Here is a 12465-nt window from a genome sequence, read left to right as displayed (position 1 = left end):
GTTGAACTGGAGTGGTGACATAGAAGAGCAGTAGAAGAGGTTCAAAATTATGAATGTGGGCCAGCGACAGGATTTTTGCTTTCTCTCTGTGTGACATGGGAAGACCTTGTCAGGTTTTGAGGAGAGGAGTGAAACAATTTACTGGTCTTCAAATACTCACTTTAGCTGCTATGTTGAAAGGAGATATTGGAGATAAGGATAAAAATGGAGAGATTAATTAGGAGACTACTGCATAAATCCAGTAAGGTCTAATTGTTTCTCAGATCAGGATCATAGTAGTGATTATATTCTGAATATATTTCAAAATATAATAAAATATTCATAATATATTCAGATAAAAAGTGATTATATTCTGAATACATTTTTAAGGTAGTAACAACAAGATGTGATGATAGATTGGATGTGAGCTAAGACAAAGAGAAGATAAGGATGACTCCAAAGGTTTTTGGCCTGCACAATGGGAAGGCTGGAGTTGCTGCTTATTAAGATAGAGATGACTGAAGAAGAGGGGGTTTGAGCCATACTTGGAATTTGTTGTTGGATATTGATATAGCCTGGGATCTCCAGAAAGTAAAACTGGGTCAACAACTAAGTTCAAGTAATTAATAGGGAGTGTGGTCAGGAAGCAAGGTTGAAGACAGGGTGAGAGGGACAGAAAAAGATCCAAAATGTCACTGAATTGGCCACTTGTAAAGATGACTTGTTCCTTGATCTGAGGGATATTTTGAACGCATCTCAGGATGGTCTGGTCTGGGGGAGGAAAGATTATCCATATATTCGCCATCTGCCATCCCCTTTTGCCCCTGGGATGTTAACCTCCTGGGATTCTGGGCTTCTGAATGTGTATGCATGAGTGTTGAGTGGCTTTCCATGAAAGTCTTGCTGTTGAATCAAGAGAAGCTACTCAGGGAGAAAACCATCCCTTTTACGACTTAGATCTTTTGTGTCCTCCTTAACTTTACTTTGCATTAGAAATCCTTTAAGGTCCCAATCTCTTCAAGTATTTAACGCAAGAGAATTACTGAAGAAACATCTTTCCCGTGATATTCTTCATCATCCATCTCCCTCCTTTTTCTAGATTTCCTTTGTCCTACATCAGTACTTCTTTGCATGTGAATTGCCTGCCTGTGAGATTGATTCAGATCTTCAAGCTCAAGGGATTTGAACCCTTAGCTGCCTTGTCCCTTTTGGACCATGTACCATGTAATTGCCCATTCACTATTGTTTTGGGGAACAGAAAAAAGACATCTCAGGCATCATTTGTGTTTTAGACATAGTTACATTCTCCATATGCAGCAGCAACACTATCTCCTCTGGTAATCAGGATCAATTGCTCCCACCAGCGTAGAAATATCTTTCTTTGCCTGCGGGACTCTTGGAAAAAGGAACCCAAATATTCAGGTATAGTTTTAATTTCAAGTTTATTGGAATAATTATTGTGTCCCATGGTGAGAACATCTCATGGGAATGCATTCATCTAACCCAACTGAACGCAAGGCAGAGAAGCCAGGCACAAATTCTACAGCATACCACTTGGAGTCATGGTGCAAAGGGTTTATCTTACACCTTCCTCTTGCTTCCTGGACCTGAGTGTGCTAGCTATGGGGACTGAGTTCCATTACTGGCCACTGGTTCAGTGTATATACTGCGTTACGGAGGACCATGCACTATTCCTACAGAATGTTGTCCCTGAGCTGATGCCCTAACTGAGCCTTTCATAGGACATTTCACTTTTCATTTGAGTTGTTTGTTTCTGGGTGATGGGACAGAAGATAAGACCAGTGAAATGCATGGAAGAAAATGACATTCATGTATTTCATCACTTTCTAAAATTACCCATAAATATCACTGAAACATGTTTCAGAGTAAAAGTGTATAATCTCTCTGGATAAGAAGTTATGATACCTGAATCCTGTTGCCATTCTTTCACCAATATCTCCATAATGTTAAGGGAGTGATTGTATCTCTCTTCTAAGGTTCTTCATCTATAAATTGGAGAGGTTGGGCTTATAAGCCACAAAATCTCTTCGAAGTATAACACTTGATGATTTTACGTTTAACAAATACAATCTATATAAATATTACTGAGCATCTACATTATTTCAGAAATTATGCTAAAGGTTTTACACGCATTTTCTTATTGAATCCCAAAAATCTTTGAGATGTTGAGCTAGTCATACCAGTGTACAGATAAGAACACTGAGCAGCAAATGTTTGATTGCATGCCCAATCACAGAACTCAATAATTGTTGAGCAAGGGGTTGACTTCAGATTTGGCTCCATAACCTTCATTCTTAACTACAGTGCTATTTTAACTCAAGATTTCTAAACAATGCTATTGCTAATAATAAAATAATATTTCATTGTATGTGAAAAACAAGTTAATTAATAATCTTTGCCACTGTAGTTACATGTGTGGGAAGAAAAGTCAAAAGTCTATAGTTAAAAAAGAAAGCCTTTTCCAGCTGGAATTTAACATGATTCTATATTTTGTTCTTAAGGACTTTCTAAGTAGTCCATTCTGCTTCCTTTATCTGTATGAATGAGCTTAGCTATTTCTCTCCCTTTTTAGGCCTCAATTTATCATAATATGGAAACAGAGTTATATTGGTGACGCTTTATTCTTCTAGCAGGCCATACATCTCTCTTTGAACACAAAAGATTGGTCTGAAAACTAGTGTTCTCGCTTCACCTGCCTGGAATGAATTAATGCATACATTTTTATGGTAAGAAAGACTCTAGAAGATAAATTTGATTTCCCCTTTTCCAGTGACCTTCTCACTGCTTTCAGTAGTTTCCAACACAAACAACAGGCTTTCATGCACCCAAAAACTATTTCTCTTCTAAGAACACAGTCTCAATAACCCTGCTTTGGTCATATAGAAACTGCCATGCTCATGCGTCCATTGGATAATTTGTCTTATACTCTTAGCTTCCAAAACAGTTCTGGTTATTCTTTCATTGATGTCTTTTACTTTGGTTATTTTAAAAATCTATCTTATGATATACTACTTAGAATTTAGTACCCCTTGATGTCATTTTATTATTTCCTTCATGTTCCTAACTTTCTCATAGTCATTTCTATAGCAGATATTTTTCTGATCTGAATTATGTTCCAGGCTCTCCCAATTTAATGTTATCAAAAAACTTTATTAACATGCTGCCTGTACCCTCTTACATATCATTAGCACCAAACCTGAAGGAATTCACTCGATGTTGCCCCAGAAGGTTCTAATGCCCATTAATCATTATCCTTTACTTACAATCTTTAAGTTCATTTTTAATTCAAGTGACTGCATTATTCCCTGGGCCAATCTGAACAAACTTTACAAGGAAAACTGCAGGAGGCTTGTCCTCCCAAGGTCTTAAAAGATATTTTAAAAAATCATTATAAATATCTTATACTTTTCCTGTATATTGCCCAGCAGATCAATTATAAACTCCTTGGTGGGTCATTTCTTTCTTCTTCTTTTTTTCTGTATTTATCTTTTGAACTAGGATTTACCAAATGGCCAATAGAGTCACTTCTCTTGGGCAAGAGCAGTGTCTCTCAGAGTCTTCCCTTACAATATTTCACTCTGAAAATTGCTTTGGTCAATTTTTCTCACCTAGAATGCCCTCCTCCATACTTTTAGCCAGTGTTTTTCTTTCTCCTACATTTTTTTATTTATCTTGGCTTTGAGTTATTTGCTCTTCCATTTTTGCATCTGCGCAAAAAAATTATTCATTTCTTCAGAGCAGTAACAATTTTGTCTTCTTGCTTATCATCTTACTACCTGTTACAATGTCAAACACCCAGACAATAAATTCTTGGGCATAGTCACTATTTCAGTTACTTTTAGAGGGGTCTGCATTTATATTGCTTACGTGCTTTTGTCATTAATGATAAACATAAATGTCCCCAATGCAATGCATAGTGTCATGGGTTTTGCAGTTCTGGATTGAATCCTTGCTCTATAGGCTAAAAATTTTGTGATTTTGTGTAGTTATTTAACTTCTCTCAGCTCTATTTTCCTCAGCAGTAAATTTGTAATTTTTACAACTGACAGAATTATTGTGAGTCTTAATTGAGATAATATCAATAAATAGCCTGTTTTCTTTACTACCATGATCAAGCTTTAAAATTGCCTTACCTGTATTTTCCCTCCCTTCAGGCATAGCCTACTCTTACCATCATTTTTTGTTTTCTGCAACTGCTATGCAGATCCACCCATTATATTCTTATACACCATTCAGATCTATCGACTTTCAAACACCCATTAAGCCTGGATTTAAATTCTTACTAGTCGATTTTCTAGTCACATGATTTAGGACAAATAACTTCTCAGGTCACAATTTTATCATATAAAGAGGAAGAATACTAATAATGCTCATCTCAAAGGGTTGTGCTGAGCTGTAAAGGAGAAAATGAACAAGAAGTTTGTAGCACAGAGCCTGGAATAGACTGGGGATTCTAATAACGTCAGGACTATGCAGTGGGGCCATGAGAAGGAAGATGAAAATCACTCATAGACCTTGGTCCCTCTTCAATTCCTTTCTCCTTCCCTCTGAGTGTTGATTCCCCTTGCAGCACAGGGACAAAGCCTAACTGGCTTGACTGCTTTTGTTTTTCTATGAAGTGATTGACATGTGTAACTTGAGCTCCCAGTAGTCCTAAACAGAAAGGAGTGCACACTGGATGAGAATGAGACCCCACCCTGAGTCAACAGGTCAATACAAGTTAATCCTTCTATATCCTCCCACCCCTGCTCCTGACTGGCCACACGCCAGCATCAGGCATCGGCGCCATAGGTATTTCATTTAATTCTGCCAACTTAAACTGAGAGTAAATAATGCTGAAGATTTTAAAATCCACTCTGTGTACAACTTGCCTTAATTTTGTAGAAACATAATTTAAAGTTTCACATAAATTATGGTCTTATTGATGCTAAATAAACAGTGATAAAAAACCAAAGTTTCAAGTTACATATAGTGATCCTGTGGAAAACCACACTCGTATTTTGAAATGTCTTCTTTTAAAGACTTCAACCTGGGGTCGTTTTATCTTGGTCTTCCATCCATGTGGGCCTATGTGTTATCTTCTTTCTCTGTAAAGTAATTCATCTCCCTCCTCTAAATCGGACAACGTTAATATAACCAGTAACAGTGCAATTATCTTTTATATTATGTGACACTTATCTAAGATTGGATTATTACAGATTGCAAACAATTCAAAGTAAGAGGCACATATTTGATAATGTTTAGGACAGCAGGGTCTTATTCTGTTTAAATCCTTCTTAACATAAAAAAACTAAATAAATGGTAACTAATCATGTTAAATTAGGAGCTCAGTGAAATCCCACAGTGTGCAGGGGCATTAACAGTTAATACAATCAATAAACATTTGTAAAATATGCAAAAGTATATCCAGTAATAAAAATAACAAAGTCTCCCATATTTCAGTTCTGTATTCAACCACATCAAATGTTTATAAAGCAGCTCATGGGAGGCCAGCAGTGTGTTAGGACAATGGATGCACAGCTGTTTTCTGGCCCTCAGGAATTCACAATTTGTTAGTTTATTCATTTATTTTTGTCCATCAATCAACAAATGTTGAGAGATTGACAACTACAGTTCCAGATGAGTTCTTTTTTTTTTTTCATGAAGATTAGCCCTGAGCTAACATCTGCTGCCAATCCTCCTCTTTTTGCTGAGGAAGACTGGCCCTGAGCTAACATCCGTGCCCATCTTCCTCTACTTTATATGTGGGACGCCTCCCACAGCATGGCTTTGCCAAGCGGTGCCATGTCCGCACCTGGGATCCCAACCAGCCAACCCCGGGCCACCGAAGTGGAACATGCGCACTTAACCGCTGCGCCACCGGACCGGGCCAGCCCCCCGGATGAGTTGTTCTTGTGCTGGTGAAGAAGGACATGCTGATCCCTAAAAGCTAAATGTGAGTATTTCCGTGATTGTAGCATGGGAAATGGTTTGGTAAGTAGGAAACCGTTGCCTCTATATCCTTGATTACTTTCTAAGATGGGATCAGCTTGAATCCTTTCAGAGGAAGAATCCTTTGTCTGGCTGAGCCCTTGGAAGTTAAACAATGTGAAAACAAACAACAAGTTCCTCTGAATAATAGAATGAGAAGAATGTGGATTTTCCAGGGACAGTGTAGGAGGAAGAGAATGGTGTGTGGGGCAGAAATGGAAGGAAGAGAGAGCTAAACGCAAGATCAAAATGGTAGGAGGCTGAGGGCTGCTTGACATGAACTCTCTTCGTGACTCTCCAGTTCATCAGACAAAAAAGCTGTAAAACTCACACCCAAACAGTGAGATTGAATGTGGTTGGAAAGTGACCAAAAGCTGAGTACATTATCTGGGATGACACAGGGCAGGATTTGCAGAAGCAAATCATAGAATGTTATGGCCATCAGATTTGGCTGCCCCAGACTAAGCATATGTTTGGAGGAGGGATTATGGACATCCAGAGACCAAATTGCTGAAATTTAGGTCAGTTAATTAAGAGCAATTTCTGGGTGTCAGAGGATCGAGTTCTCCTCCCTCCTTCCCCTCAGTAGAACTCTTGGAGATTTTATAGACATACACACACACACACACACACACACCGTGCATATAAATATAATCATACATACATATATTTCCATTGTGTATTTCTATATACGTATATATAGTACAAATTATTTACACTCTATATATTATATTTTATATATTCTAAAACAACCCATAAGTGATTATATGAAAATTATAGAATTCTGAAGAAGAACAATGAGAGGTTTATCTGGAAATGCTTCCCAGATGTGGTGGCCTTAAAAAATGAATAAAGTTTGGCTGTGGGGAATTTATAGAAGGGGCATTCCACGTGGAAAAAACAGTGTGAGTAAGAGCTTTAATGTTCCCCTGTGAGAAAGCATTATAAATTTAGCTAGAGGAAGTGTGTCTTGCTTCCATGAGTGGCTTCTCTTGGTTTTAGGCAACTCTTTGTATATCAGATCCATAGATTCTCCCCAGCACCCCAATTTTCTTTAATAATTTCAAGATTAAAGGAATTTCAGGACTGGAATGAGATTGAGCTGTCAATTGTTTTCAGCTGCTTGGAATAAGAGTGAGTCTGGACTTAACTAAAGCATAACTTAGTGCTGTGTTTGAGAAGAGTTTTATACCATCCAGAAATCCCCACACTTCAGTGCACTGTGTCTCTGGCTATTACTTTTCTCTACCCCAGCAGCTAAGTGTAGGACAAACAGAGTTGAGAATATCAGAACTTCATACCAAATAGGCCTCCAAATAAGTTGCATTCTTCTAAGGAGATGTAGTAAAGTCATCTAGAATTAACCTCTTCAACATATTTTTCAAAAGCTTCTATGGAAATGTGATGCCACTCTCAAACTGTAGAGAATAAAAATGTATAAATTAATATGTTCATGGCTGATACAAGCTGAATTTAAAAACAGATTGAAGAAAGGTTCAAGAAATTTACATTGATCAATAATTGATGATTAAATGAAATTATTTATATTTTGAGTATATTTCCAACTTTAAGACTAACAATACAGGCTACTTACTGAAATCTTACCTGGTACCAGATAGTATACTAAGCATTTTAACATGTATTACAGTGACTCCTAATTCTGCCATCCTAGACCATTTTTCTATTATGATAAGAGAAACAAAATGTTAAAACGATACCATCCTTATTAAAAGATAACAATTTTTGTCCACTAATACCACGTACTTGGAAAGAATTTTATCATTTATTTATTATATTTTATTTTGAGGAAGATTAGCCCTGAGCTAACATCTGCTGCCAATCCTCCTCTTTTTGCTGAGGAAGACTGGCCCTGAGCTAACATCCTTGCCCATCCTCCTCTACTTTATACATGGGATGCCCTACCACAGCATGGCTTGCCAAGCGGTACCATGTCCACACCTGGTGTGGCACCCGGGATTTGAATTGGCAAACCCCGGTCCTCCGAAGTGGAATGTATGAACTTAACCGCTGCACCACTGGGCTGGCCCCCATCATTTATTTTTTAAAGTAACTCTATGAATTGGTTTTATTATTACTCCCATTTTTGATGAGTCACTAAGAGTTAGAAAGGTCAAATAATTTGCTCCAGATCACTTGTCTGGTAAGTGATGGAGCAGAATTGAAACCCAGGTAAATTGATTTCAGACCACATCCTTTGGTGAGCAAACTTTTTCTGGAAAGGGTCAGATAGGAAATATTTCAGCTTTACAGACTGGGCAGTTTCTGTCACAACAACTCAATGTAGTTGCTGTAGCACTAAAACAGCCACAGACAATATGGAAAGGAGTGTGTGGCTTTATGCCAATAAAATTTTATTTATAAAAACAAACAGTGAGCCAGATTTGGCCCATGGGCTGTAGTTTATCAGCCTTTACTCTGGAATTGTAATATCTGCTGGTATATGAAGCCATTTCATGCAGATGCTAAATTTGTACCAGTATAATGAAGCGTTTTTTTTTGGGGGGGGGGGTGGGTGGGGTTTGTGTAGAAGATTTTCTCTGAGCTAGCATCCATTGCCAGTCTTCCTCTATTTTGTATGCGGGTCACTGCCATGACATGGCTTGACGAGTGGTGTAGGTCCACGCCCAGGAACCAAACCTGTGAACCCAGACCGCTGAAGCAGAGTGTGCCAGACTTAACCAATACGCCAAGGGACAGGTCCAATATTTTCTGTAATAGAAGGACCAACACGAGCCCATTGCAACCATTATACTGTATAACAACGACCAGATTTTCTTAGAAAGCGTATTTTTGAGTCACAGTTTGAATATTAGGAATATAGTATAAGAAATCCTGTTTAAAAAGCAGATCCACGTAACACCCAGCTCACTTGTGGGTTTCTAAGCGGTTTGTTCCATGTGTTTGCTAAATAGATAATTTACTAATTCAACGTTTATTGAAGTCATAACTACTAAGAATAGAACATAGCTACTGAGCACAGAATGTTAAGCAAGGAATAACCTTGCCTTTAAGGAGGCAAAGATTGATAGAACAGAACAGATATGAAAGCAACCTAGTTATAATTCAGTAGGATAAGTGCAATAATTAATGTAAAATCATGGGAGTTCTAAGGATGGAGAAAATATATTGGATGGAAGGAGCTTTGAAGTTTTTTGACACAAAGGTGTTATTTGAACTGATGCATGTTGGAAGAGTTCACCAGGTGGAGGAAGTATTCTAGGCAGAAGCAAAGGCATGTGAAAATGTACAGAGCCACCACTGTGTGGGCATGCTTGTGGAACAGTAGGACATGTGGCTGAAAGGTGACATCTTTGGGCAGAGATGGAGGAGATAAGGTGGAGAGGTGGCTAAAGATAGATTGGGGAAAGTATTCATATTAAAAATGAGAGTTGGTGGCTGACGCAGTGGCATCGTGGGGTAAGTTCTCATGCTCCGCTTCAGCAACCTGAGGTTCACAGTTCGGATCCCAAGCGTGGACCTACACATGGCTCATCAAGCCATGCTGTGGCAGCAACCCACATACAAAAACTAGAGAAAGATTGGCACAGATGTTAGCTCAGGGACAATCTTCATCACGCAAAAACTTGTGGGCATGTTTTTATTGGGAAGCAGTGGAGATTTTAAAGCAGATAATGACTTAATCACAATTGTTTTCCCAGTTAGCAAATTAGTTTTTCAAATTATATGTGGTGCTTATTTGAGGAGTATTTTTAGATAATTTACTTCCCCATATGGCTACAGTGCTTCAGGCCATTGTCCTTTCTGACTGTGCTGCTATCCAGCCTTCTAAATGTTTCTCCTCTCTCAACTTTTACTGTCTCTGTAGTTTTGCCTTTTCCAGAATGTCATCTAGTTGGAATATTATAGTACATAGGCTTTCAGACTGCCTTCTTTCCTTAAATGTAACATCCATTTAAGGTTCCTCCCTGTCTTTTCATGGCTTGATAGCTCATTTCTTTTTAGCACTGAATAATATTCCATTGTCTGGATGTAGCACAGTTTATTTATCCATTCACCTACTGAAGGGTGTCTTGGTTGCTTCCAGGTTTTGGTAATTATGAATAAAGCTGCTATAAATTTCCACGTGCAAGTTTTTTTGTGAACTTAAGTTTTCAGTTCACTGGGGTAAATACTAAGGAGTACCATGGCTGTATCTGATGCTAAAGTATGCTTAGTTTTGTAAGAAACTGCCAAACTATTTTCCAAAGGGGCTGTATCAGTTTGCATTTCCACCAGCAGTGAAAGAATTCGTGTTACTCCACATCTCTGTCAGCATTTGGTGTTGTCAGTGTTTTGGATCTTGGCCATTCTAATAGGCATGTAGCAAATCTTATTGTTGCTTCAATTTTCAGTTTCCTAATGACATATGATATTGAACATTTTTCATACCCTGTTTGTCGTCTATAATCTTTGATGGGGTATATTTTAGATCTTATGCCTATTTTTTAGTTGAAGCTCTCTCCATTTTTATTCCACTCCAGTTTGTTCTCTGCTTTGCCCCTAAATCTGACCTTACAATTATATCACTTCCTTGAGTAAAGCCTTTCAGTGACTGTTCACTCCTCTTAGGATAACAGAACAACCATCTGACCCTGCCCACATCACCTACCTCAGCTGACACCAACCGTTTCCTTCTCTCTTTGTTCCCTTGACTTGAGCTGTCTTTCTGTCTTCATATTTACTGCATTTATGCCAGTTTCAGGGTCTTCCCATATATTATTTCCTCTGCCTCAACAGGAACTTATCTTTCTGCTAAATAACTTGTCATAAGATTTTCACCTTAGCTAACTTTTTCAAGAAAGTCTTTCTTAACCTTAACAAATTAGAATCTCTTTATATAACACTGGTTTTTTTCTCTTATCTTTCATGGTACTTATCAAAATTATATTTAAACAATTGTTAAGATAGTTGCTTGCTGAGATACAGTTTCCATGGGGGAATGGGCCTTGTCAGTTCCATCATGATGTTATCTCCCGGGCACAGTATTGTATTTTGCCAATGGTAGACATTCAAATTTTGCTCATCTTAACTGATGAATGGAGTTAGAGAAACTCGGGTTGAATTCCAACTGTTTCACTTCTTAGTTGAAACATTTTAGGGAACTCTTGATCAATTTCAGTTTCAGTAATCTTACCACAATGATATTAAAGATAATAATTTCTATTTGACAGATTTTTTTTAAGGATTAAATGAGGTGCATTTAGTGTGAATGCTTTTTAAATCATAAAGCAATACACATGATTATTTCTCTAATTGAACATTTATTTTTAGAATTGTATTTAAAATGGGGCTTAAAATAATTAATAGATTACAATTGGTGTTTGAAATGTCTGCATTATGAATATTTCCAAATTCATTATTTTTCTTCCTAGTAGATACTGTTTGGACTAAGACAATACTGGAATCAGCTTCTTGCAAATTGTGATTCTTGCTACATGGTTTCGGGCCTTGTCAGCTTTTGTAATCATCTATATTCTGCAGACTCTTGGTGATAATCATTTTATAGATTTAGGATAGCAGTTTCATATTATCCATTTTTAACTGATTGCTCACTTCAGCAGAGTAATCATTTTAGAATCTGTTAATGATCCCCTTTGACAGTTTTTATAGACACAGCACCACATATCATGTATCTGCGATGTGTAAATATCTGAGGTTGTTTTAATTGTGAGAAGAGATTTGTCCAAAAGAATCAAGGAAAGCACAAAACCACAATCAGTGTCATATAAAAGGTACAAATTAACATCAAGAAACATAATTACCTTGTAATTTTGATCCATCATATATATGTAGATAATATGCTTCTCTACTGTGAGTATAGAATTATTTCTGAAAGCAGATGGTTCCCACTGCCATGTGTGATACGTCTGTATGTGCCTGAGTCTTACTTCTTGTGTCAGCTAAGAAAAATAAAGCAAAACCCTCTCCTGAAATGCATGGGCAGAATATCTGCGGACCATTAATCTTCATCCATCCTCATTTTGCAGGCAGTATGTATGCCACTTGCCACATTTACTTAGGGATCTTCTTTCTGATATTTTTCCTTGTTCTCCTTCTCCTCCAGCTCAACTTTGATCCTGCCTTGAATCATTCTATTTGACAGACAGCATATCTTTCCACGTAAAGGTTCAAAGCTCTCAATATCAGTTAATATTTCACCTTATTGAATATATGACTATATATTATAAATGCACTAAGAGATAGTGCCCTGCTTGACATTATTAGTAGCTGTAATTTTACATTTCTCTTTTTTTCTTGACTCTCTGGCCTATTCCTTTCTCAGGTACTTTTCTTAACTTCAGCTTTTCTTTCTTAGTTCTCAACTTTGTTAATTCAATGCTTTGTCTTATATGCCTATATCATCATTTCAATATTTTCCTCCCTACCTTTATACACTATTTGCCTATTCAATGCTGAAAGAATAGGAGGAGTAAAATTTAGCCAAAATGATTTTACCTGCATATCTACAAAGAA

The sequence above is a fragment of the Equus przewalskii genome, chromosome 25, assembly GCF_037783145.1.
Source record: "Equus przewalskii isolate Varuska chromosome 25, EquPr2, whole genome shotgun sequence".
Classification (NCBI taxonomy): domain Eukaryota; kingdom Metazoa; phylum Chordata; class Mammalia; order Perissodactyla; family Equidae; genus Equus; species Equus przewalskii.
Note: the sequence above shows the minus strand (reverse complement) of the source record.